Raw genomic sequence first — 26098 nt, 5'->3', positions numbered from 1 at the left:
AATGGAGAAACAGTACAAACAGTGACAGACTATTTTCTTGGGCTCCAGAATCACTGTGGACAGTACTGCAACCATGAAATTAAAAGACTCTTGCTCCTTAGAAGAAAAGCTATGACAAACATAGACAGCATATTAAAAAGCAGAGGCATTACTTTGCTGACAAAGGTCCGTCTAGTCAAAGCTATGGTTTTTCCAGTAGTCATGTATGGATGTGAGAGATAGACAATAAAAAAAGCTGAATGCCAAAGAATTGATGCTTTTGAACTGTGGTGCTGAAGGAGACTCTTGAAGAGTCCCTTGGACAGCAAGGAGATCAAACCAGTCAATCCTAAAGGAAATCAACCATGAATATTCACTGGAAGGACTGATGTTAAAGTTCCAATACTTTGGTCACCTGGTGCAAAAAGCTGACTCACTGGAAAAGATCCTGATGCTGGAAAGATTGAAGGCAGGAGGAGAAGGGGATGACAGAGGATAAGATGGTTGGATGACATCACCGAATCAATGGACATGAGTTTAAGCAAATTCTGGGAGACTGTGAAAAACAGAAGCCTGGTGTGCTGCAGTCTGTGGGGTTGCAAAGAGTAGGACATGACTGAGCAATTGAACAGCAACAACCAAAAACTCAGCTCATAAATGAAAATTTTACTATGTGACAACTACGATTATTATCCTACTGCTGTTACGTACATGCACACACATGTACGCTCATATACATGCACACAATCTCTTTGGCAAGAGACAGCATAAGCCAAGTTTACAGTCAGAATAGAAGAATGCAGCTGCTGCTGCTGATGGAGTTGGCCCAGTATAGGTCAAGAAGTCCTGCATGTGAATTGTTTGGTAAAGGACAAATAACCCAGTAGAAAAGTGAGGAAAGGTTAAGACCTAGAGTTTCAGCAAAGAGAAACTATTAATGGCAAAGATAAATGAAAACTACTTAGCCACATTACTCATAACAGGAAGACAAAATAAAAGGAAAGTTGGAGGATTCATCCCAAGTACGGAGAAGTAGAGAAGCAGGAAATTTTGCACAGCTGGTGAGAGGGAGAACTTTCAGCAGTATTTCAGCAACATCTGATAAATTGAAAGTGTGTGTCCTCTGTAACCCAGGCGTTTGCTTTCCATACTGAGTCCCAGAGTGTCTCTCACACACGTGCAGAAGGGCATTGCTTGCAGCATCGTTTGTGATGGTGCAGAAAACAAACCACCTCATGGCTCTTAAAGTGAGAATGGACTCGGGAATCGTGGTGCATTCAAGTATTGGACACGTAGCACTTGTGGTAGCAGAAACCTATCTTGAAAAATTAATGCTGACAGAAAAAGGAAGTTGAGATATAAGTTGTGATCGCATTTATATAAATTAAAAGATTCACAAGGCAATGTATTTGTTGTCTATCTGTCTATTTATCCCTTTAAAGTTAGCATCTCTCATAATCTTCACCAAAGTAAAATGAAAATAGCAATAAAAACATAAAAATGGTTGCTGGGGGAGCCATTTAATGAAAATTGTAAAGCTCTAATTTTTTTTCACAGAACATTATTTTTAGCAAAATCAAGAGCACATTTTCTTTTGTTAATCATGATGGCAGGCATGGGGTTGTTTATTTCATCATCTCGACACATTTCAGATTGAAAGAGAGGAAGAGAGTCAGAGTTGTGAGGCAGGCAAGGAGAGGCTTTCCCCTCTTGGGGACTGAACTCCTAACTCTCAGAGCTGATGTCTGTGAACTGCTAAAGAGCCCCCCAGCCTGGGCATCTTCTGCGCATGCAACTGTCTTTCTACCTCTCAACTATATTGTATGCACCTAGGCTCAGGAAGCTCGGAGGGAATATCTGGGGAGGTGAGGCAGACTCGAAGAAACTCAGAGGGAATCCCGTAGGAGGTCTGCTGGAGTGAGGCCTCGGTGGGATGGTGTTCACCTATGTGACTCTGCCCTGTGCATACCCCACCTCCTGGCACAACTCCCACACATCCTCAAACACAAGTTAGTGTCACTTCCTTCAGGAAGCCTTCCCTGACCTCCAGTCTGGATTCCAAGGGCCTCCTCCCCCGTATGGTATCCTGTGCACAGCTCTGGCTCTGCTTCCAGTGCCCTGCTTGTACTTGCATTTTACTCGGTGTTTTGGGCTCCTTCAGAGTTGAGGCAATGAGGTCTGCATCCCCCAGACCTCACACAATGCCAGGCTCACAGTACATGCCCCATACTTTGGTGATGTGAGCAGAGAGATGGGAAGGTGTTTGGATAGGATGGGGGCTCAAGACAGCTGACGGTACAAGAGCCAGTGTAATCCGCAAACAGTCCCTGCATCAGGCCAGCCAGGCCTCTTTGAGTCAAGGGCAGAAAACTCAACAGATGCCTCCAAGAAAACTTACCAGGTCACTTAACTGGAAAGCCCAAGTAGCCCAGGCTCATCTGGATTATTGCTATTCGGAGCACGTTTTTCTCCTCTTTCTGTCTCTCCCATTCTCTCTCTCCCTCCGTCCCTCGTTTCTCCATCTCTGGATTCTACTTCTTCTGTATGGGAGCCATTCTGTCACTGCTCTGGGCAGGAGAAGAGAAGGCTGCCATAGACGCAGCCCCTCCAGCAGGGCAGAGCAAGTTTCTCTCCCCTGGTTGCTCCAACAATTTCCCAGGATTAGCACTGCCTAGCTCTGATTGGTCCTGTATCCATCTCTGACCAATCGGCATGGCAGGATGTGAATGTGAGTGGCTTGAGCCTGTCTGGGGCTAGGGGTGGAACCAGCTCCAAGGCCTCCAACAAGGCTCCGAGTGGAGAAGGGCTACCAGCTACTGGTGACTCTTCCCTGTTGGCTTCTGCAGGGCAGTGCTTCTGGGTCCTTTCCCAGGAGCTATGGCTGAACACTGGTGCCATAACTAAACACTGACTGTTCAGAGCATGGAAATTGTTCCTGTTGGTATTACAATGTGTGGTTGACCATCAGTTAAGCTGTGGGTTTTGCATTCAAAGAATATGGAGCTTCACTTTACACTTGGTTATAAATCTGAGGCATTTGCTCATCTCTGTGGGCCTCAGCTAGACACTAAGAAAGAAACTGGACATGTGTGGCCAGGACCCAGCCCCAGGGGCCAGTGGGAATAAGGAGTGATGTGAGGTTCCACATGTAAGCGTCTATAACTCTTAGAATTATTTTTCAGCATAATGCTATTCATAGAGTTGCTCAAAGTGGACATTTAAGTGTGTGGACCACCAGCTGGTGAAAGTGTCCAAATGAGAGCCTCCATTATTTTCTGTTTGCTCAGTTACTCAGCACACATTCATACGGAGACTTTGGGGAATGCACAGCCCTCTGTCCGACTCTAAACACAGCTGCTAAGATGGGACTTAAAGAAAAGGTGTCCAGAGCATTAGTACTGGAATCAACAAGAAAAAGCACAGCCACACTCACTGAGCCCCTGAGTGCCCTGCCCTGTACTGGGCACTTCGCTTTCACTGTCTGTGGTAATTCTCGCAGCAGTCTCTGAGATAGCTGCCATTGCCGGGTCTGGTTATAGAAACCAAAGCTTCGTGAGAGCCATGCGTGACAAAGTGGCAGAGGTAGTAACCAACGGAGCTGGGGTTCAAACCCAGCCTGACCTCAATTCTAGAACTCTTGATTTTTTCCTTTTTTTAATTTTAATTTTTGATTAAAGGATAATTACTTTACACTATTGTGATGGTTTCTGCCACACATCAGTGTGAATCAGCCATAGGTACGCCTATGTCTCCTCCCCCTTGAACCCTAAGCCCTCCCCGTCTCACCTCCCTAGGTTGACAGAGCACCAGCTTTGGGTTCCCTGTATCATACAGCAAATTCCCACTGTCTATCTATTTTACATATGGTAATGTGTATGTTTCAATGCTACTCTCTCCTATCATCCCACTCTCTCCTTCCCCACTGTGTCCAAAAGCCTTAGAACTCACACTTTTAAGCATCATACATTTTTTCTGCTGAGACAGAATTGCGGGATGACTGATTTTAAAGCATGCAATATTTGTAGATACAAATATCAGCTTCCTACCATATGCGTACTCCTGCAAACACATCAGTTTTTTTGAAATCCAAATCCCTATTTGAAACTGACCATGGGAAGTCACAAGGGAGCACCAAGGGGAACTTCTTTTGTTAAGACAGCACTATCTTCTAAACTGCATTGCTTTGATAAATCAAAGAAGTTCTTCTGATTAATCATAACTAGAGCAGTCATTGACTCAGTTCCTGTGCTACCCATCAGGCATGATTCTAATCTGCTGGTGTTAATAGCTTTTTCTAATGGCCCCATGAGGAGGGATGGCAGGGTCAGCTGCCTGCTCACTAAACCTTTGTGCTTCCTCCCAGGCACGCAGCTAGCTCATGTTTCCTAGCCCCCCTGCAATCAGGCGTGACCTTGTGGCTGAATTCTGCTCCATGCACAGTGGGTGAAAGTGACAGGTAATGCCCGGGCCTTTCTCCACTCTCACCCTTTCTGGAGACCATGGAAGCCAAGTGGGGCCACAAAACGGATTGAGCCTGACTTCCTGCATCAGTGCTGGAGATGTCTTGCCTTGGGCTTTACCTGACCGAGAGAGAAACTCCTGCTGTGTTAATGCACTGAGACTTAGGGATACTTTGTTACAAGGGCTAGCATTGTCTTATAGCTAGCTATTACCCACTTTTAATGACTGTACAACACATATTCTTTCCACCCTTGGACATTCCTGAAATTAGTAGGCTGGATCTTAATTCTTCCCAGCGCCTTACACTTGCTATTGGCCTAGACTGAGGTCAAAGTCCAAGAGAAAAGATTTACATTTGTTTCTTCCACTACCTTGGGCCACTAAAAACTCGAGTTCTCTTTATTTTTCTTTTTAAATTTTTTAAAAAAGTTTGTATTGGGGCATATGATTGATTAACAATGTTGCATTAGTTTCGGTGAAGCAAAGTGAATCTGTTACACAAACACATATATCCTCTCTTTTCAAGATTCTGTTCTCACATGGGCTATTACAGAGCATTGAGCACATGGAGTGCTCTTTAAATGAAGCTCTCTGCATCAGGTCTTCTGGACTATACCAGGTAGTGCCAATGCAAACTTCAGATCCTCTTGAAGACCAGCTCATGGTTCAAACTCTCATGCGAGAGTCTTTTCCTCCCTTTATCCGGTGCTGCGGTTGAGACAAGCAAGTCTGTTTGCCACTCTTTCTATGGGGCGGGTTTATTTCTCATGTATTCACATGTAGAGGGTGTGATGGTTAACTCTATAGCTCAGCTTAACTGGGCTCAGCAGTGTCCAGACAGCTGGTAGAACATTATTTCTGGGCATCTCTGTGAGGATATCTGGAAAAGATTAGCATCTGAATAGGTAGACTGAGTAAAGAACATCACTTTCACCGTATAGGCGTGCACCATCCGGTCTATTGAGGGTCTAAATAGAACAAAAAGGCAGAGAAGGGCAAATTAGCTCTCTCTGCTGGAGCTGGGACAGCCGTCTCCTGCCCTTGGACAAGGCTACCCCTCGTTCTTAGGTGTTCAGGCTCAGACCAGGACTTCCTCCCCGCCTGCTCCCCCACCACTCTCAGGCGTTAGGACTTCCACTAAACTACCTCACTGACCTTCCTGGGTTTCTGCTTGCAAACAGCACATCATGGGACTTCTCAGTTTCCATAAACACGTGTGACGGATCCACAAACAAAACAAATCTCTCTACATATCCTGTTTCTCTGTAGAACCCTAATACAGAAAGGTTGACCTTTGATGCTCTGGCTTTATTTGGGGAGCTCCTCCTGAACACCTCATGTTAGGCATTTTTCTTTTTAGTGGCATATAAATAATATTGGATCTCACATTCAGTTTGTAGCTTATATTCAATGAAATACAGTATCACCTCCAGTTTATAGATGGAAAATGAAAATATCTGAGGCACAGACAGAGTAAGGAATTCACTAGTAAATGTCAGGGCTACAGTGTGCACTTAAGGGTCTTAACCACCATGCCACTGCAGCGGTGGCCCAGTGGTTGCACTTGGCCACCAAGTAGAGGACAGGTAGGGGCCGGCTCAGGGCTGGAACTAGCTCTGCTGTCATCAGGAGCTTGACTTTCGACATGATTCTCAGCTTCAGGTCCCTCATCTGATTCCTAGCGATAGTAAGACATTGATTCATTTATAAGATTGCAGTGGAGATTAAGTGGGGCTACAGTGTAAAGCATTTGATATAGTGCTAGACACGTAGAACCTATTTAGTGATGGTTAGGTATGTTTCCCCACTCCAGCACTCTTGCCTGGAAAATCCCATGGATGGAGGAGCCTGGTAGGCTGTGGCCCATGGGGTCGCTAAGAGTCGGACACGACTGAGCGACTTCACTTGCACTTTTCACTTTCATGCATTGGAGGCGGAAATGGCAACCCACTCCAGTGTTCTTGCCTGGAGAATCCCAGGGACAGGGGAGCCTGGTGGGCTGCCATCTATAGGGTCGCACAGAGTCAGACATGACTGAAGCGACTTAGCAGCAGCAGCAGGTATGGTTATTATTGTTTTATTCACTATCCTATACTGTTTCCCAGTAGTGAAATATGGAGCACTTATTCGGTCCCTTCCATGTTCATGCCATGCGTTCTCATTTCAGTGTCTGACAGAGTCACTGTTGTCCTCATTTCACAGATGAGACACTGGGCTCAGAGATGCCCAGTGACCCGCCTGGGTTACACAGATATCCAGCGGCAGAGCCAGGGTTCAGACTCAGCCCTGCCTGACTCCAAGTGGTGCACTCTTTCCTCTCTGCCCTGCCTCAATCTGTGCAACTTGCTTCCAGGATGTAATATTTTACAGAATAAAAGAGCCTGGAAATGATTCTAGGCCTGGATGAAGACTTGTCCCTGAATGATCAGAACTGCTCCTCTAAACACGAAACCTCTCTGGACCTGGTTGGTTAGCCAAGGGCACTTGCTGTGTGGAAAGGGCAACTGGCCTAAACCAGCTCAGGACAGACTGTAGTCCAGTGTGGAATGTGTACTTTCGGGCGATCATTCCAGTGACCCAGTGACTTAGATCATAAGGACTCTCTGGGCTGTGCCAGTCAGAGGAGGCTTCCCGGAGGAGGGGGCACTCCAGCCAGGCCTCGAAGGACAGGTGGAAATGGGGATGGAGGCACTTGGGGCAGGATTCCAGTGTGAGCAGAGGGATAAAGGGAAGGATGTGCATTTGGGGCTAGAGGGCTCTGGGAGACGGTCTTGGGGGACCTAGAGGCAGTTCCATCTGAGTCACTCCCAGTGGTGCTCAGGAACGTGAGGATTTGCTGCCCTAGTCAGTTCCTGTAGCCCAGAGGCCAGAGGATGGGAGGGCATCTGAGCAGCCTCACTGCCCTGCAGGTCAGGCCATTCCAGCCCCAGGCAGTCCTGGTCACAAACCTGTGGCCCCAGGTCGGGATTCTGGCTGTTGCTCCTGCCTTGAGATTCTGCCTCACTCTCTGTAGTTCCTCCTGCGCCAGACCCAAGGCCTCACACCTAGAATCCCCTTCTGCCCTGCTCAGGGCTTCTGGCTGCCTTGGCATAAGACCGGCTTTGCCCTGCATGAGGGAAGTGAAGGAGTCAGGACATCCAACGGAAAGGGACCAGTGTTGGCACAGACCACCAAAGCACCCCAGGCTCGGCAGGCTCCGGGGGTGTGAGTGATGGTGTCAGGACTCGGTTCCTCCTCTCCTCTCCTCTCTGCTGGCTTCCCATCCATGTGGTATGTAGCGGGAGTTCCAGCCTTGAGGACTCCCAGAGACTGCTAGAGATGTCACTAAAGGCAAGTGTCCCGAGGGTAAGTGCCTAACCTCTGAGTGCTGGTGGCCAGGGGATGATCAGCCTTGATGACTTGTCTTGGACACGTGCCCGCCCCAGGGCATGAGGGAAAGGAGGCTCCCAGAGGAAACCGGGGCTTTTTCCAGAGGACAGGAAGGCAGGAGCCGGGCAGATGGCAGGGGCTAGCAGCCCTCAGATGCTCTGCCCCCAGTGCTTGCACTCAGGCTCAGGCTCACCTGGGGCTGCGTGGCTGCTTCTCCGTGTGCAGCTGCTGGTGGTGGTGTAGTTGCTGAGTCATGTCCAGCTCTTGTGATCGCAAGGACTGTAGCCCGCCAGTCTTCTCTGTCCATGGAATTTTCCAGACAAAAATACTGGAGTGGGTAGCCATTTCCTTCTCCAGGGGATGCTCCTGACCCCAGGACTGAAGCCGCATCTCCTGCATTGCAGACGGTGCCCTGCATTGCAAGCAGATTCTTTATTTACCACTGGGCCACCAGGGCAGCCCAGGCAGGAGGGAAGAATGAATGGGGGTGTGTACTCAGCTCTGAGGGTGCGTGCTCTGAGGATGGTGCCCTCTCTGGGTCTTGGAGGTACACTGTCCCTGGGAATCTGAGTCCCGGGAATGCCAGCTTGCCCAAGGCCTCCTGGGTTGGATCTGTAGCCCTGCTGGTCCATCTCAGAAAGCAAATCTGAGCTTCTAGGGAAGCCTCCTGACACATGGGGCTGGCATCTGATCTGCGGACAAGGCTGGCACCGGGTGGATGGTGTTCCTGTGGCCACGTGGCAGCTGCCTTGCATCTGCAAGTGTAGGTGAGGAACCCAGGACACCCCGGGGAATTGCTTTTGGGCAGCTTTCTGGGTGAGCACTTGATTTATGTACTCAAAAATGTCCTACATGCTAAGGGTTGCCACACTGTTACAAACAAAATGTTTATCCCAACGCAGTGTTTCTCCTCTGCTCACCATCGAAATGCTGAGTGAAAGGTGAAATTTATTTTTTACCTCAATTTTCAAATCCTGGCCTTTCCAGTCACTGGGCAACCAGGTCTTACAGTCCTGAGATGAAAATAATTCTTGGCACTAGGAGCAAGCGTTCAGGTTCAAGCACAGGGCAAGCAAGTCCTGGAGGAATCAGGGCATCAGGGCATGGGGACGCTATGTGACATGGCAGGTAGGAGGCGGAAGGGAAGTCACAGGCCCTCTTTTCAAGTCAGAAAGGCCCCCAGGGGTCCAGCTCATCACACTGCTCTGGGAGGTGAAGTTGGGTGCTGAGAAGCCACCTGACGAGACGCAGCGTCTCTGGGTGGATGAGAGCACTGAGACGCTGCCCTCCTATTTAATGCCTCCGTGGGTCACCAGGGGCGACTCCTCAGCCAAGATCTGAAGGCCACGCGCAAGGACAGAGTGCTGTGTGCAGCAAGACCCCACTAGGAAACGGGGTGGTGTGTCCGAAGAAGGCTCAGGTCCCCACGAGCGTGGGAGGGTAGCGTGGCAGGGTCAGGTCACACGGGCCCGGCGGGCTCAGGGATTCGTGCAAATCGGGAAGCAGGGAAAAGCGGGTGAGGGATTGAAGCACAGAGTGGCATACTCTGGCTTGCATTTTGAAGAGAAAACTGGCTGCTGCTGTGTGAGTGCTTGGCGAGGAGCTGGTGGGGGAGAAGGAGGCCTTGTGTGCAGCAGGCCTGGGAGGAGATGCGAAGCGCAGGGGCAGGACAAGGCCTGGCGACTCAAAGTCTCCTCTCATCTATTTTGGGGGTTGAATTGACAGGACATATGGATGGTTTATATTTGGGGCCGAGGAAAGGGAAGCTATTAAGAAGGAACCACTCCTAAACTTCTGATTTGGATCCTTTGACTCAGATATGGGAGACAGGAGTCTCTTGTGCAATGTCATTATGTGATGTCGAATAAGCAGCTGAATACAGAAGTGTAGAGGGATCTCTCAGGACAGCTGTGCTGGGGTCCCTGTCTGAGCTGTGGTGTACAGATGCAGCTAAACCTGTGAGAAAGCAACAAGGCCAAGACCTGTTCTGAGGAAACATCAGCGTTTAGAGGTGGGCTGCGTGAGGAGCTCACCAAGTGGCGTGAGAGAGGAGGAAATAAGAGAGGGAGGCATCATGGAAGTTGAGAGCAGACTGGACTATGGGGACTAGTGCTGCTCAGAGACGGAGGAGTATGAAAATTAGCTCTGGCCTTGGAAATAAGGAGGCTGCCGTGGTGCGAGTGGTGGAGGCCAGCCCAGATTGGAGCAACCGAAGATGGAACGTGAGTTGAGGAAGCCAAGCAACCTGTGCAGACTTCTGCGCACATTACCTGCCAGTTCCCTCCCAGTTGGGCAGGGCTACATGACTAGTTTTGGTCAGAATTATGGGCAAAGGAGCCTGCGCCATCCATGGGCTGGGGCAGTGGAAACCTTGAACTGCAGTCCTAGGTTCCCCTTCCATTCTGGAAGCCCCTGAAGGTTACCCTTCCAGAAGAAGCAGCTACAAGACGATGGAGGCTCTGCAAGCCTGGGTCCTGAGTGACTGCAGAGCAGAGCTGCCTTTCCTGAAACCGAGAGGGGCACAGAGTTGCCTCTGTCTCCCCAGCGCTTTATGTCTCTGTGGCTTTAGCAACTAGCAAGCTGCATGCAGATGGTGTGACTCCATGCTTCTTTCCCGCTTGCCTCTCTCTCTTTCTACCAGGTACGGCAGGAGGAAGGGGAAGGACAAAACAGCTGCACTCTTCTCTCTTTATGGTCCTGGTGTTCACGATGCTGTGTTTCTTCCAGACTGTCCTCATCCATCAGCAGCCAGACACCTTTCGAATCAAGTATCTTCCAAGCCCTCCCAGACCCTCCACGGAGGGAGCGGGTGCTTCTGGCCCCATCATGGAGATGGCCATCCATCAGGTGGCTGATGGGCCGTTATTAATAATGGGTGGGAAAATATCTACTTGGCTGCTCTGTCATTGTTATTGCCTTTAACTATTACTTAAAGAAGAAACATAGTCAATACGCTTCATCTATGGTTTTCTCTGAACGTTTTGGTAACAATTCATTTTAAGTGTAGGCAATATCCAAGGCCTTGATGCAATAAATCTGCAGTAATGCTGCTGGCTGTCTGATCTGATGCACTGAACAGAAGTGCACATATTCCTGTTTTTACTTCTTTGCAAACATGCAGAAGGGTTACAACAGGGGGGCCCTTCTGCCTGTTTCACTTCAACATCAGCCCAAGGCTGTCCCATATCTTGGGATTAAGTAAAATCCTAAGTAGGACTTATCAGTAAAGTGGAGGGATGTCTGCCCTTCTGATCACAGTCACTTAGGCTCTGTAAGCGGCCAGAGCCTAAATACCTCTGGTTCTTGCTGCTGAACCAGCGCATCTTCCTCATTACTCACAGTTTTGACTGGTCGACTTGGTCAGAGTTGTCTTTACATGCTAGCCATTCTCAGAGGCAGCCTTGAATCCTGCAGTCACTGTGCAGTGCTCTCCGAGGTTGCTGATCCCCTCTTCCCCTGTGGCCCGGTCTTGAGTAGGAGATGCCTGCTGACTGAGATCAGCCCCAGGACTGGGATCTGAGCTTCTCTTTTAAGTGGGTTAACTGTCATCCTGCTGTCTTTGTTAAGCTATCAATTTTCTTAGGAAATCCTTTTAAAATGCAAAACGCAGAAGCAAACTGCAGCCTAGTTTTGGAAGAATTCTCACACATTTTGGTCTTGTAGACATCATTTATATTTAGGTATTCAAGAAGTCACTTAATCTTTTAGGGAGGCCCTGCCAAGTCATTCTCTCTTTTTTTTTTTTTTTGATTCAGCAAATTTTGAGTGATTGGGATGTGCATTTTTGAGTGAATTCCTGAGTAAAGATTATGTTGTAACAAAACACTTCTGAGTGATGATGGTGGTGGGGGTGGGGAGCAAGATGACTTTCTAGGACAAGCTCCGGTCTCTCTTGCAATGGATTCTCCTGCAGTCAAGGAAGTCAGGAAATCCTAGCGTCAGGATCACCTTCCGCTGCTGCAGCCTGGCAAGTCACAGGCCTCCCCGGGGTTCTTGCTGTGTCCAGCACCTCACCCAGGTTTGGCTTCTCCCCCTTTTCCTGCCCTCCTCTCCCTCACCCTCACTGTTGTCTCCTTCCTTGACAAACCAGCTGCCACAAATCCCTATCTCAGAGCCTTCTTCTAGGATAGCCTAACCTGGGACAAACCTTGAGCTGATTCTGGGTGTAAGACAGCCCTAGGCTGCTCATAAACTTGATTCCTTAGTACAGCCTGCCAGCTGGTAGGCTGCTGTACTGGCCTCCAATAGAATGTCAGTTGATTTTAAAATATTGCTATTACTCAAATAAATAAGTTATGTGCTGTGCTGTGCCAAGTCGCTTCAGTCATGTCTGACTTTGTGACCCTATGGACTGTAGCCCACCAGGCTCTTCTGGCCATGGGATTCTCCAGGCAAGAGTACTAGAGTGGGTTGCCATGCCTTCCTCCAGGGCATCTTCCCAACCCAGGGATCGTACCTGGGTCTCCTGCATTGCAGGTGGATTCTTTACTGCTGAGCCACGAGGGAAGCCCAAATAAGTTTATGATATATGAAAAAATTAAAAAAGTAAAACATTGCAATTGACTTCTAAAATGCTAGGTCACCTGGGATCTGTGCATGTCACAGATTTGTTATCCCCTTGTAGACCCAGGGTTTTGTGTGCCAGCACAGTCTACGGGTTCATTTTTGAGCTCTCCTGAGTGACCAAGGTTCAGGCGAAGCCATGGATGCATGAGGCCCACACAGTCTCTCCAGAATCTAGGAGCCTGCTGAGCACCTCTCTGAAACCCCAGGGTGTTAGGCCAGCCCACCATGGACAAGCTGAGAAGACAGCAACCAACTTTGTTAGCGAGCCCTCTGACCCCACACTTGACCACAGTCTCAGCCTGTAGGACAGGTTTTTGGGGCCTCTGGCTTCCAGCTGGGTTTGGCAGCACTGGAGGGGATGAGTGGGCTGAGTTCCTCTGTGCAAAAACCACAGCCCCTTCCTGAGGCCTCTTCCGCAGCAGTGCACACAGTGGTCACCTGGAGGGTGTTCCCACGGCCCGCATGGCTCCCCTTGAGTCTCCCCTCATGAACAGTCTGCCTGTCAAGCTCTTCTCAGGGAATCTCTGGGTGTGCCTCTGCCCCAGGCCCCTGACGGGTTTGGAAGGAGACAGCTGTGTCACTGGCGGCCCAGGAAGAGCCGATGAAGGGGCTTTCTCCTCCAGATAGCATTCTCGTCCTGCTCACGTGGTGTCTCTGGTCCCGCTCTCCACCCATCAAAATGTCTCCCTCTGTCCCAGGCCGTGTCCTAGCGCCCCTCTCCTGGGGGTCCTCGGGAGCCCTCTGCTCAGGGTTTGTTGGGCCTTCCGCCTGCCGCTCAGGGCACTGCCCAGCCAGGCTGGCTGCTGACAAGGGGGACATCCCAGGACTTTGGAGCCACGTGAGGGCAGGGGCCCCACCCTGTCACTCCTGAGCTCCAGCTGCCCAGGAGGAGCTTGGCACAGCTGGGGGCGTGGTCGTGGTGACTGATGACAAACTCTTTCAAGTCATGTACTCTGGGCTTGTAGGCTCGGGCTTTTCTTCACCATCAGAGCATCCCCGTCCTGGGAGGGCTCTACTGCCTTCCCAGCGTTCCCAGGAGCCCTCCTGGACAATGCCCGCACACGCCCCTGCTGAGCTCCGCTCTCCATTCCACCGCCTTCCCCGGGCTCTTGTTCTCTCTGTGCCGTCGATCCCTCCACATGTTCTCTTCTCCAAAGCCCTCCTGACCAGAGGCGGAGGTGCTCCACGCTGAAGGTTGAGGGATGTCAGAAAGGAGTGCCGGCGTCTCACAGAGTGGGCGCTCCATTCGTTCGCTGCGACCGCTCCTCTGCATGCTGCGTCTCTGCGGCTTTCTTCCTTGCCAGTCCAGGATCCCCCTCTGCCGTTTGACTAGAGCCTCCTTCATCTCCTCAGCCTCGTCTCTTCTTGTCTCCCCATCCCAAGGCCTTTCCAAACAAAGGAGACAAAAATCCCACTCACAACAGAGCACCGTTCTCTTTCTCCACCCCACTGTGCCCTGGGACCTACATTTTCACACATGCAGAAAGATCCTCTGAAGTATTTCTCTAAACTAAAAGGCCATCTGCTCCTAAGAAGAACTTGACCTATTTCTTAGACTATTGTAGCCGCTACAGTCAATTTTTGTTTTCAGTAAAGGCATTTTGTCTTCTTCTTATTCCATTAGGACTCGGCTGCTGAGCTGGGGTCCTGTGGGTCACCCATCTGTTCTAAATTTTCCTAGAAGTTGGTGCCGCTGTGCAATGGTTTTCCCATTTGTCCCCTGCCCTCGTGCGGTGCTTAGCACACTGGAGGGTACAGGTATTGCCGCAGGAGGTTCCTGTACCCTGTGCCACATTCTTGGGCCCAGCTGACATCAACACAGCTATAGTGGGTAGTGCCAGGCACAAGGCCGGGGTTCCAGCACCAAGGTCCCTCCTCAGGCAGGCCTACTGGAGTTTCTGCTTTTCTGACATAGAGCTCTCACAGAAGGTACTGGGGCGATCAGCCCAAGCATAGGCAAAGGCTGCAAAGGTGGGAGGGTTGACATACTCAGGGACAACCCTTTTCCAACAGTGGACGGGTTAGAGGATAAATGCCCCAACTTCCCACCCTCCAAAGGAGTACTTCTGAAGTCCGTTCCAGCAAATTTTTCAGACGGTCCCAGCAGGACTGGGCCCCCAGTGCCCACAGTGACCAGCTCGTTTATTCGTTCTCCTTCCACTCCCTCACTTCTGTTCCCTGGGATCACCTCCCAGATCAACTATTAGCACCCAAGTTTTTGTCTTTGATCTGTTTCGAGGGGGACCCAAGTGAGGACAGGTACTTGAAGGCTGTGTGTTCTGTGGCCTTCAGTAATCACCTGCAGAGCCGAGCTGGGATCTGGGGGTCCTCACTGGTTCAGAGCCCTTCTGCACAGCTTTGCTAACGATTCCCTGACTTTCTGCAGGGACAAGTGGCTCATGTGATGGATCTGCCCATGTATCTCCTCTCTCATCCAGAGTGTGATATTAGACATCTCAACTCTGGAAGCTTGATTCATCTGGGGAGAGTCTTTGGCCATCTGAAAAGCCATAAAGCTCTCCTGGTGTGACAAGGAGCAAATGACTTCAGTGTCGTATTACTGCCCTCAAATCCAATAGAACCGGGGTCTGATGTGTCTCATCTTTTCAAGCAAAGGTGTTAACAGATGCATTACTCATTGGCATCGCCCGATTCTTGCCTTGTTAGAAGTCGCAGAGGAAAGTTGATGTTTTGACAAGGAAACTAAGACCAAGAGCCAGAATGACTATAAGACTCTGTCAATGAGTGCCAGAAGATTCCACACCACTGCCTTTGACGCTTAATTTCCCTTTGGATGCATTGCGTGTCTCGGCCAGGGGCCTGCTGGACTTGTATATTCTACTGGAGAAGAAGCTCTGTGTCTGCACATTCTGCCTGCTTTAAAACAGTGACACTTCTTTTGCTCAGTCTCCAGAAATCCCCACAGCAATCAGATTCCCGGCCGGGGCCCTCACATCTGGGTGGTTTCTTCTGCTTTCCCTTTGTTTCATCCCCAGCATCCTAGAGCAACCACGGCTGGGTGTTCTCAATCTGGGCACCATATTGAACCAGAACATTGCAGTTGCTTAGGAAATACTCTCTGTGAAACCAGACACTGCATAATTCTTACACTCTGTCCTGTGAAGTGGATATTGCTGGACCCAATCTATTGTTGAGGAGAATGAGGCCCAGAAATTTGCTTCCCTGTGGATGCAGTCATGTGGGCAAGGAAAGAAAGGTGTGGGTTTCATCTCCTGTGGGTTTTGTGCTCAGATCAGCCTTCCCTCTTCCATGAGGATGAGATTGGGGCTCGGAGGAGAGACACATGCTGGGACCACAGAGGACCTCTCTTCTTTACTCCATGACAGCCTTTCAAAAGCAAACCCTGGACTGGGAGACATGTACAACTCCATGTTTTCTTATCAAGAAGGGTCAACCATATATGTCTGATCCCAAGAGCATTTTACAGATTGTCCAAAATTAAAGCAATCCCAGCTCCCCATCAGCACCTGCAAGCCTACATAGGGTGGACTCCTGCCCTATAATGTGTCCTCTTGCTCATCACCCTCTGGCCAAGTTGGCCTCAGTCCCACTGTCCTACCTACCAAGCTGGCGTGTGTGTGTGTGTGTGTGTGTGTGTGTGTGTGTGTGTGTGGTGGGGCAGGGCTTGGCATGAGCCCCTCCCTTCCCTGCCTCGCATGACTTGCTCTTTCTCAGCCTTCTGTTCTCCCCTCTCTGGCACCCCTTCCAAGTGGCTCCTCTGTCCATGGTTCCCATCCAAAAGCCCTTTGCACTCTGGCTTCTCTAGGACATGAACATGCTGTCTCCTTCCAGCACTGCCGCGGTCTGAAATTGTCTTGCTCATTATCATTGTTTTCCTGTCTTCACCGCAGTGCAAGCTGTTGGCCCTAGAACAGTGCCCTATCCCTAGTAGCTGCCCTTACCACAGAGTAGAGTGTGTGTTACATGAATGCATTCCTAATAAGAAATAGGATTGTAGCTTCTAGAAACTCTGTCTAGAGTTCACAGTATGTTGACAATGACTTCAAATCCTCACTTATCTATTAAACCCTAACCTGTCTCCTCCCTCTTCTCGACTCCCTGCACTCCTGAGGTCTTTCTTTCCTTCTTCCCAGCCCTATTCTCTCTTCCTTCACTTTTCTTACTCCCTTTCCCTTTCCCCTCTACTCTATCCTTCCCTTTCTGCTTGCCTGCCTGGGAAGCAGGTCACTTGGCAGGCAGACAGGGGAGAGAGTCCAACCTGGTTTACCCACAGTGGCCATCGTCATGAGCAAGAAAGGTCTTTTCACTCCATCCCGGATGGGATCAGAGGTGACAGTGTCCACTCAAGTTGTCCCAGGACAGGCCTGGAGTGCATCTTACATCCGATTGTCACTTCTGGGATCCATCATTCCTATAGCTTAGAGTGCATTTGTCAGGGCAGCTTTGGGCCTGAGTGTTGGAGAAAAACAGCTAAACCCATCAGAGGCATGAAACAGAAGCCACTGGTTGAGGACCTCTGCTCACATAAGGAGAGTTTAATTTATTTATAAATGCTTAATTCTCTGATTCTTCAGGAGCCTTCAGTAGAAAGTGAAATTGTGCATCCTGCTGAATGACAATGTTCCAAGGAGACCAGCACTTGAAAACAAGAGTGACTACTCCTTTGTCCTAATCTAAAATTCCATCACCTTGGCAGGAACTGCTGAGTGCTGGTAATGAGTGTTGAGAGGCAATCTGAGGACGGTAATTAGGTATTAAACCTGGACAGATACTAACCAAGAGGTGTGTGGCCCCTTGGCTCAGCACCACAAAAACGGATCTCTCCCAGTCAGCTTCTCTGGCCATGCAGAGGGGAACAGAGCTGCATTGTAGCAAAGCGAAATGTGATTTTAATGATTCCGAGCACATGGTTTCTGCCTCCAGCATTCTAGATTTGTAGACTGAGATTTTTTCCCCCTTGGGTGGATTCCAGATGTTGTATAACTTGCGTGTTTCTAAGTTACAGAGTGGTAGATGAGGACTTACTTGTCTTTTCGTTATGAGCATGTACAATGTGGATAAGTGGCACTATCAAACAACCTCCTAAAAGACACACTGTACCCAAGTCGGTATGGAGTAAATGATGGGGAAAAGGAGCCTGAGACTTCAGTAATTCTAAAGTAGCTAGGAGACGTGGATTCAAAACTCTGGAATTCTGGGCAAGCCCTCACTTTAGACACCCACCCCACCTCTACCTCAGACACACACCTGTGCACACGCACATGTGTGGGCATGTGCACACACACAGACACACTCCTTTTCCATTTCATTACTCTTAGACTGATCAGGCCCACCCACCTGGGGTCTTTCTTGCAAATATATTTTCTGAGCCTCCAGGCCAGACCTGTCACAACACCGGCATCTTCTCTAAGTGAGGTCGCCAGATAAAATTCAAGATACCCAGTGGAATTTGAATTTCAGGTAAACAACAGGTATTATTTTAGTATAAGTATGTCTCATGTAAAGTTTAGGGTGTACTTTTACCAAAAAATAATTTATAAGAAATTCAAAAATTTTTTTCATTTTAGAGAGCTATTTTATTTTTTTACACCTTTATTTTTTAATTTTATTTTTTTTTTGACACCAAAAACATTTTATATTAGGGTATAGCTGATTAACAGACTTAGAGAATGAACTCATGGTTGCTGGGGGGAAAGGATGGTTAAGGACTTTGGCAAGGTCATGCACATACTGATTTATTTAAAATGGATAACCAATGAAAACCTATTGTATAGCACATGGAACTCTGCTCAGTGTTATGTGCCAGCCTGGATGGGAAGGAGGTTTGAGGGAGAATGGATACATCTATATGTAGGACTGAGTCCCTCCACTGTTTACCTGAAACTATCACAACATTGTTAATTGGAAATTCAGCATTTTATTTGTATCTTTATTTGCTTAATCTGACATTCTTAGCCCTGCGATCCAGTAAACTGAGGGCATACTGCAGACCATAAGCCCACTCAGGAACTCACAAGGCCCATTGTCGTTTAATGCTGCTAGGAAGTCCTGCAGAGGATAAACGTATTTACATTAAAAAGTTAATTTTTGTTTATCTGAAATCAAGTTTCACAGGGCAGCCTACATTTTAACTAACAACCCTACACAGAATCCCTTTTCTGAGGACTACTTCGACGGGTGCACTTTTAAGGCAGCTAAGTGCATTGGGGCTTGCCGGAGGAGGTGCAGTTTGCGTAAGCAAATGGAAGCCAAGAGGTGCGCAAACGCCCCCAGCAGGGAGCCAACCAGGAGCAGAGACGGGCTGGAGGGTTGGCTGCATTGCCCTTGGGGCCATGCTGTATCTCCTCCAGGAGCAGAGGTGCTCCCTAGGAGACAGGTCCTGCCTGGAGGTCTGCAGCTGCATGTCGGGTCTTCTCTGCCGAAAGCAAAAAGCAAAATAGTGCCAGCTCAACCAGAGAGGGACATGACACAAGGGACCGTGCTGGACCCCAGCCTGGGCACTGGGCAGCCCATGTACAGTCAGATGTGTGATGTTGCTGGTTTTTGACTTTCTTCTCTGGTATACTCACCAGGGATGTGAGCTAGGAATTCCACTTCTAAATAACCATGTGGCCTTGGATAAGTGCCTTCCCTCTTCACACACCAGGCTGGGATCAGGTAAGCTCCCTTCTGAGGTCCCTTTTGGCTCTGATAGTCTTCAATTTCTATAGCAAGTTCTTTGCAGGGACCTTTCTGCATCTGAAAGGTATTTACTCAGCACTTGGGGAGGCAGATCGTGGTTGCTTGAACGGATTCTAACGGTGTCCTGCAGGCAAACTCTGCCATTCCTGGTGTCCCCTGCTCAGTGAGTGCCCTAGCTGCTGCTCTCACAGGACTGTGGCTTCAGCCTCGGAGGAAGGGAAAGAGGGGCCACACCAAGCCCTGATGACAGTTGGCTGGCTGGGGCCACACTGCACTTTCTTGGGGCTCTTTGGTTGTAAGAAAAGGGGGCTGACTCAGGCTTACTTAGGTGTAAGGGAAACACATTTGGAAGACACATGTTTAGAGGGAAGGGTAGTACGGGGATGTTCTGGACAGTGGGCCAGAAAGCTCTATGAGATAAATAGATTTCAAAAAGAAGTATTCTTTTTATCCTGCTGCTCACAATTCAGAATGCAGAGAGGAAGCGTGGCAGTCAGCCATCAGTTCTGTCACCCATATATTCCTTTTCTATCCCTCGGGTGATTATGTGAGAGCATTGTCTTTCTTGACCCTTTGTGGTTGGTTAGGGTCAAGGTCTGATTTCTGGCCAGAAATGATGTGTTTCGACCTGGAGCATTTGCACTGAGACAAGACCCTGCAATGTTTTCTTTGTTGCCTTTGCTATCATAGGAGCAGGTATTGAAATGCAGGCTGCATTAACCTGGACAGAGGGACTGCAGTGAGCGAAGCTCCCTTTTGACTTGGGACAGATATGTGACCTGGACAGATACCTGGCCTAAGAAAGAGAAAAACTTTGTTACATTCAGCCACTGAAAATTTAGAATTGCTTGTTACTGTAGCATCTTCAGACCTAACCAGACTGATACAGGAAGCCTCCCACTGCCTAGTTTGGGTCGCATGCTCACCCCGAGAGGGGAGCAGGACACTGGTAAGTATCACCAAGCTCCAGCCAATGGGAGAGATTTAATTGCACGGATGTACTGTTACCCAGAGAAGGGAAAGGCTACCTGGAGAAGGGAAAGGCTACCCACTCCAGTATTCTGGCCTGGAGAATTCCATGGACTGTGTAGTCCATGGGGTTGCAAAGAGTTGGACACAACTGAGCGACTTTCACTTTTCACTGTTACCCAAGGGCTTCCCAAGTGGCGCTAGCAGTAAAGAATGCAGGAGACGTAAGAGAATGGGGTTTGATCCCTGGATTGGGAAGATCCCCTAGAGAAGGAATGGCAACCCACTCCAGTATTCTTGCCTGGAGAATCCCATGGACAGAGGAACTTGGTGGGCTACAGTCCAGGGGGGTCGTAAAGAGTCGGACACGACTAAAGTGACTTAGCAAGCCCTGTTACCCAAAGAACAAGAATGTGTGGCTGGCAGCCAAAAGATAATCATTTACAATGGTGGTCACAGGACCCATCCAGGAACTGAGCCCAGGACTCTGACTTCACAAATGCCTGGGCTGTGAGCAGATCGGCTGCCAGAGTCAGTACTTCTCAAAATAACAGCTATTTAACAGCTACCTCTTCTCCACAACCGTCTAAACACCAAAGCTGAAGCCATCTTCTGAACGTGGCTGCTCCAATAGGCCCAAACTGCCTGCAGAGAAGCTCAGAGGGACTCATTTGTTATCTACTGTATTTAGTTTAGTTTAAAACACCATCTTTCTTGAAAAAAGTTCAAAATTCATGTATCATATTAAATATTAAAATACACTTTATTGCATAGCATTAACAGGTTGTATTAAAATACTCAATAAATCATGCTTTGTTTGTGCCATGGTTATAATATGAATAATGCACTGAGAAACTTTTACACCTTTAATGGGATTAAAAATCTTATGGCATTTCTAGACTTTTCCTCTCTCCTCTATGTAGGTTAGTTCATTTTGTCACCACGTGACGCATTTAGCCATCATCTGAATCACCATGTCATCTCCAACTAGAGTGCTGGCTAATTAAAAAGAATAAGAATAAGTATATATAATAAATTCAGAAGGCTTGCTAATTATGAGCATATTGTACTATATTAATACTGTGCTAATAATTCAAAGGACAACTAATGTCAAAAATCATCTAATTTTCCATGTTCTCCAGAACCCACATTTTATACTACTGCCATAGGGAGGGACATGGCTTAAATCATTTTTTTAATCTTCAAGAGTCATTGGAGAGCAAAGCAGGCAATAGATCTCTGTGTTGTTTAGATCTTGAGTGTCTAGATATTCTGTGTGGTGTTTCTGTGAATGGTGAGAAGCAGATGATCAATAGAGGACCTTGTATTTATTATACAAAGTCAGGGAGTTTGTGCTGGTTTGGAATCTGCAGGAGCGTTGCTAGTTGACGAGATGTCTAGATTAGTCAGTTGTTCAAGGTTATTTGTTGCAGCAATGTTTGTACTAGCAGATATCTAGAAACAACCTGGAAGGTCCTCAGTTGAAGTTGGGTTGAATGATTATGACCATCCATGCCATGGGGTCTTCAGTAACCTTGAAAAAGAATGAGGAATCCTCTCTTTAGCGATGTCAAAAATTCTCTGATATGTACGTTCTAAATAAATGTGAAACCATTTATTTAGGGAGGTATGCTATTATTAGAGTTGAAGATGGAAAGAGACCATATATTACTTTTGTATGTATACAGATTAGAACATTCTCTACAAGGATACATCAAAAACTAAAACTGTCCATTTATTTGGTGGTGAGGGGATGTGTAGAAACTGGGTAGGTGGTAGAAAAGATGGGAGAAAGAAATTTCTCTAAATACCATTTTATAATTAAAAAAATTTTTCAACCCAGATAAATATATTATCTATTCAAATAGTTAAATAATTCTAATATCAACCCAGCCCCCAAGGATTGAACAAAGAGAGTTAGTAATTTTCAGAAAAGTGAAAAATCTCTCTTAGCCCTGGGGGAAAATGTGGGCCCTGCAGACACCACAGAACACAAAGTAACTGTGTGTGTGTGGGAGGTGTGTGTGTGACAATCATCTGCTCCATCCCGGAATGGGGGCATCCAAAAAGACCATGCAGGCGGTGAATTTCTTCCCAAGGAAGAGAGACTAGCAGATCTCATTCATTGTTTTATGGTAACTAGTTTCAGAAACGAAGCTTGCTGCTGCTGCTGCTGCTAAGTTGCTTCAGTTGTGTCCGACTCTGTGCAACCCCAGAGACGGCAGCCCACCAGGCTCCCCCGTCCCTGGGATTCTCCAGGCAAGAACACTGGAGTGGGTTGCCATTTCCTTCTCCAATGAATGAAAGTGAAAAGTGAAAGTGAAGTCACTCAGTCATGTCCGACTCTTAGTGACCCCATGGACTGCAGTCTACCAGGCTCCTCCATCCATGGGATTTTCCAGGCAAGAGTACTGGAGTGGGGTGCCATTACCTTCTCCAAGTTCCAGAAACGAAGCTTAGAAATACTCAAATAAAATTGGTCATGAATACAATAGACCCCATGGCATTGGCACACTCAGATGCTCTCTGGACCTGGCTGCCAAGAAAAGGACTGAAAAAAAGAAGAGCGTGCAAGTCCTTCTCCAGGGTTGACTGCAGTCAACCTTACCCTGTGGTTGGTGACTCTCAGGGAATCAGGGCTGCTAAGTAGCAAAGTTTTCCAAGGGAAGAGGGCAGTATGGTTTTCTATGTTGGCAAATAATTTTTTAAAAGATTAAAATAAATGAGCTAAATAGGATTTCTCTATAGCTGCCAGGCGGTCATTTTTTTCTTTTTTTTAAATTGAAGTATAGTTGATGTGCAATTTTGTGTTAATTTCTGCTATACAGCAAAGTTTTTCAGTTATACATGTACATATATATTTATACACATTTAAAATTATTCTTTTCCATTGTGGTTTATCATAGGATATTGAATATAGCTCACTATGCTATACATTAGAATCTTGTTGTCTGACATTTTTGACCATTGCCATAGAATCTGTGCATTCAGAAGGGATCCAAATTTAGGAGTGCCCTTAAGACATGAGCTTCCCTTGTAGCTCAGCTGGTAAGAATCTGCCTGTAATGCAGGATACCTGGGTTTGATCTCTGAGTTGGGAAGATCCCCTGGAGAAGGGAAAGTCTACCCACTCCAGTATTCTTGGGCTTCCCTGGTGGCTCAGCTGGTAAGGAATCCACCTGCAATGTGGGAGACCTGGGTTCTATCCCTGGGTTGGAGAGATCCCCTGGAGAAGGGAAAGGCTACCCACTCCAGTATTCCCGGGTTTCCCTGTTGGCTCAGCTGGTAAAGAATCCACCTGCAATGTGGGAAACCTGGGTTCAATCCCAGGATTGGGACTGTCCCCTGGAGGAGGGAATAGAATACTCACTCCAGTATTCTTACCTGGAGAATTCCATGGACAGAGGAGCCTGGCAGGCTATAGTTCATGGGGTCAGAAAGAGTCAGACATGACTGAGTGACTTTCACTTTCACTTTTAAGGCATGTAATTTCCCCCATGGAAGGTATATTTTACAGAGAGCAGAAAGCACTTCATTCCTGAGGATGTTTAGTTTCTGGTGATGAGATACACTCACATACTGTGTGGTCCTCTCCATGCAAATCTCGCTGTGAATGTGATTGGAATCTGTGTCTCCAAAATGTGTAAGACCCATGGACAAGGATGATCTTTAAAGCATGGCTTATATAGTGAAAATTGGAAAGTGCTCACCTGTTCTTCAGTAAAGGGCTGCTGTGTGAGCTCCACAACGTCCATATTAGGAGAAGACAGTAGAGCTAGGTAGATGCCCACCTGTGTCATGGGATAAAGCATGTTGAAAAACAGCAAGTCTTCCTGATCCCGTTTATAGTAAAAAGAACAAAGTGTGTGTATTCCTAAATTTTTAATCCTACATACATTTCTATAAAATAAAGCTATAATTTAACGCTGTTTTATGTGTTTTCATCCTCTTTTTAAATAGACCTTATGCTAAGTCACTTCAGTCGTGTCCTACTCTGTGTGACCCCATAGACGGCAGCCCACCAGGCTCCCCTGTCCCTGGGATTCTCCAAGCAAGAACACTGGAGTGGGTTGCCATTTCCTTCTCCAATGCATGAAAGTGAAAAGTGAAAGAGAAGTCGCTCAGTCATGTCCGACTCTTAGCGACCCCATGGATTGCAGCCTAACAGGCTCCTCCGTCCATGGGATTTTCCAAGCAAGAGTACTGGAGTGGGGTGCCATTGCCTTCTCCAAACAGACCCTAATGTGCTGTAACTCTTCATGGAACGTTCCATCCCCTTGTCCATGTTTTAGTTTTTTATCTTTTCCTAGTTCAGGGAAAATAGCTTTTTTAAACAGTCGCTGATAAGTTAAACATATTACACTATTCAGTGTCCTCTGGAGAAACAGAACCAATAGGGTACATATCTGTGCATGCGTGTGTGTTCAGTCGCTTCAGTTGTGCCCGACTCTGTGACCCTGTAGACTGTAGCCTGCCAGGCCCCTCTGTCCACAGGATTCTCCAGGCAAGAATATTGGAATGGGCTGCTGTGGCCTCCTCCAGAGGATCTTCCTGACCCAAGGATGGAACCTGGGTCTCTATGGCTCCTGCATTGGCAGGCGGGTTCTTTACCACTAGTGCCACTTGAGAAGCACATTTATATCTAGCTCCCCCTGGGAAGCCACATTTTTATCTACTTCTACATCCTCATGTAGGTGTGTGTTATATAAGAAACTGGCTCACACAGTTATGAAGACAGAGAAGTCCCATGATCTGCCGATGTGCTGTCTGCAAGCTGGAGGCCCAGGAAAGCCAGGTCTGAGAAAGAGAACCAGGGCATAGGATTCTGCTCAAGCAGTCAGTCAGAGAGCTCACACGTTCCCCTCCTCTGCCTTTTGTTCTATTCAGGCCATCAGTGGATTGGATGAGGTCCACACACATAGGGAGGGCCATCACTTTGTTTGTTCATATGTTAATCTCATCCGGAAACACCCTCACAGACATGCCCTCACACACATAGGGAGGACTCACTTTGTTCACATGTTAATCTCATCCGGAAACACCCTCACAGACATACCCAGCCATCACGTTTAACCACATATCTGGACATCCCAGGATTCAGTCAATTTGACACTTGTAATTAACCATTATACATATTCTAGCAATTTTTATGTCCACTATTGCTTTTCCCTCCCTGTTCCTCTCCCTAGATTCATGTTTCCTTGGGTTGAAGCACATCCTTTAGCAGGTTTTTAAAGCAAAGATCTGGAAAGTTTAGTTGGGCGTAGAATTCTAAGCTGATGTTTACTTGTCCTTTGTATCTATGCCAACACCATCGCACTGTTTATGGTAAACACTTCCAGACTAGTCAGCAATCTGCTCTCACTCCTTTGTGGTTAATATTTCCCCTTAAGATAGTCTTTAAAATATTTCTCCCTGCCTGAGATGCCCTATGGTTTCACTATGAGGTGTCCAGGTGTGGATTTATTTTTGTTTATGCTGCTTGTTCCTTCAAGATGCACTTTCTTAAATTTTGGAAAACTCTCTTCGGTGGTCTATTCTTTTACTCATATTCTCTCCATTTTCATCTTTTGGTACTCTTAGGTATATTTTGGAGACTCTGTACACACACACATTTATATCATTGCTATAACATCATTTATGTGAACTTTAAAAAATTTGGATATTTTTGTGGAAAAGGAAAGCAATTTTGTAGCAGAAGGGTATAGCATGGGGTTCATCTGTACCTAGGGAAGATTATTTGCACTAAAAAAGCTCTGTAGCAAAGAAAAAAGAAAAGAAAGGGCATTAATCAAGTCTTTTACATTTTCTACACTTTGGGTATTTCCGACACTTTGACATTTGCAAGCCTTGCTGATCCTAAAGAGACTCTTAGAGATAGTAAACAAGCCTTCATATGTAAATAAATCCAGAGCCCAACCTCCTCCTCTGACAGGCTTTCTTGCTCAGGGCCACTGTTCCCCTGCCCTCATCACCCAGGGACAGGTCCCAGGAATCTAAGGACAGCCTGTACATCCAAGTTGTTGTTGCAGATGTTTAGTTAGTTGGTGTCTGACTCTGCGACCTCACTGACTGTTGCCCACCAGACTCC

General features: G+C 47.5%; 1 long non-coding RNA gene across 1 annotated transcript; it reads right to left on the bottom strand.

The window, feature by feature from the left end:
- Nucleotides 1–20781: 20781 nt before the first annotated feature.
- On the bottom strand, nucleotides 20782–24878 carry LOC129632017 (uncharacterized). The gene is made up of 3 exons (XR_008704264.1): nucleotides 24730–24878; nucleotides 23718–23798; nucleotides 20782–21541 (listed from the first exon to the last, which is right to left on the bottom strand). It is a non-coding gene; the product is annotated as an uncharacterized LOC129632017 (long non-coding RNA).
- Between the last annotated feature and the right edge of the window lie 1220 nt (nucleotides 24879–26098).

Source organism: Bubalus kerabau, chromosome 17 (assembly GCF_029407905.1).
Source record: "Bubalus kerabau isolate K-KA32 ecotype Philippines breed swamp buffalo chromosome 17, PCC_UOA_SB_1v2, whole genome shotgun sequence".
Classification (NCBI taxonomy): domain Eukaryota; kingdom Metazoa; phylum Chordata; class Mammalia; order Artiodactyla; family Bovidae; genus Bubalus; species Bubalus kerabau.
The sequence above is the reverse complement of the archived record's forward strand: the minus strand, read 5'-3'. Positions and strand labels throughout refer to the sequence as shown.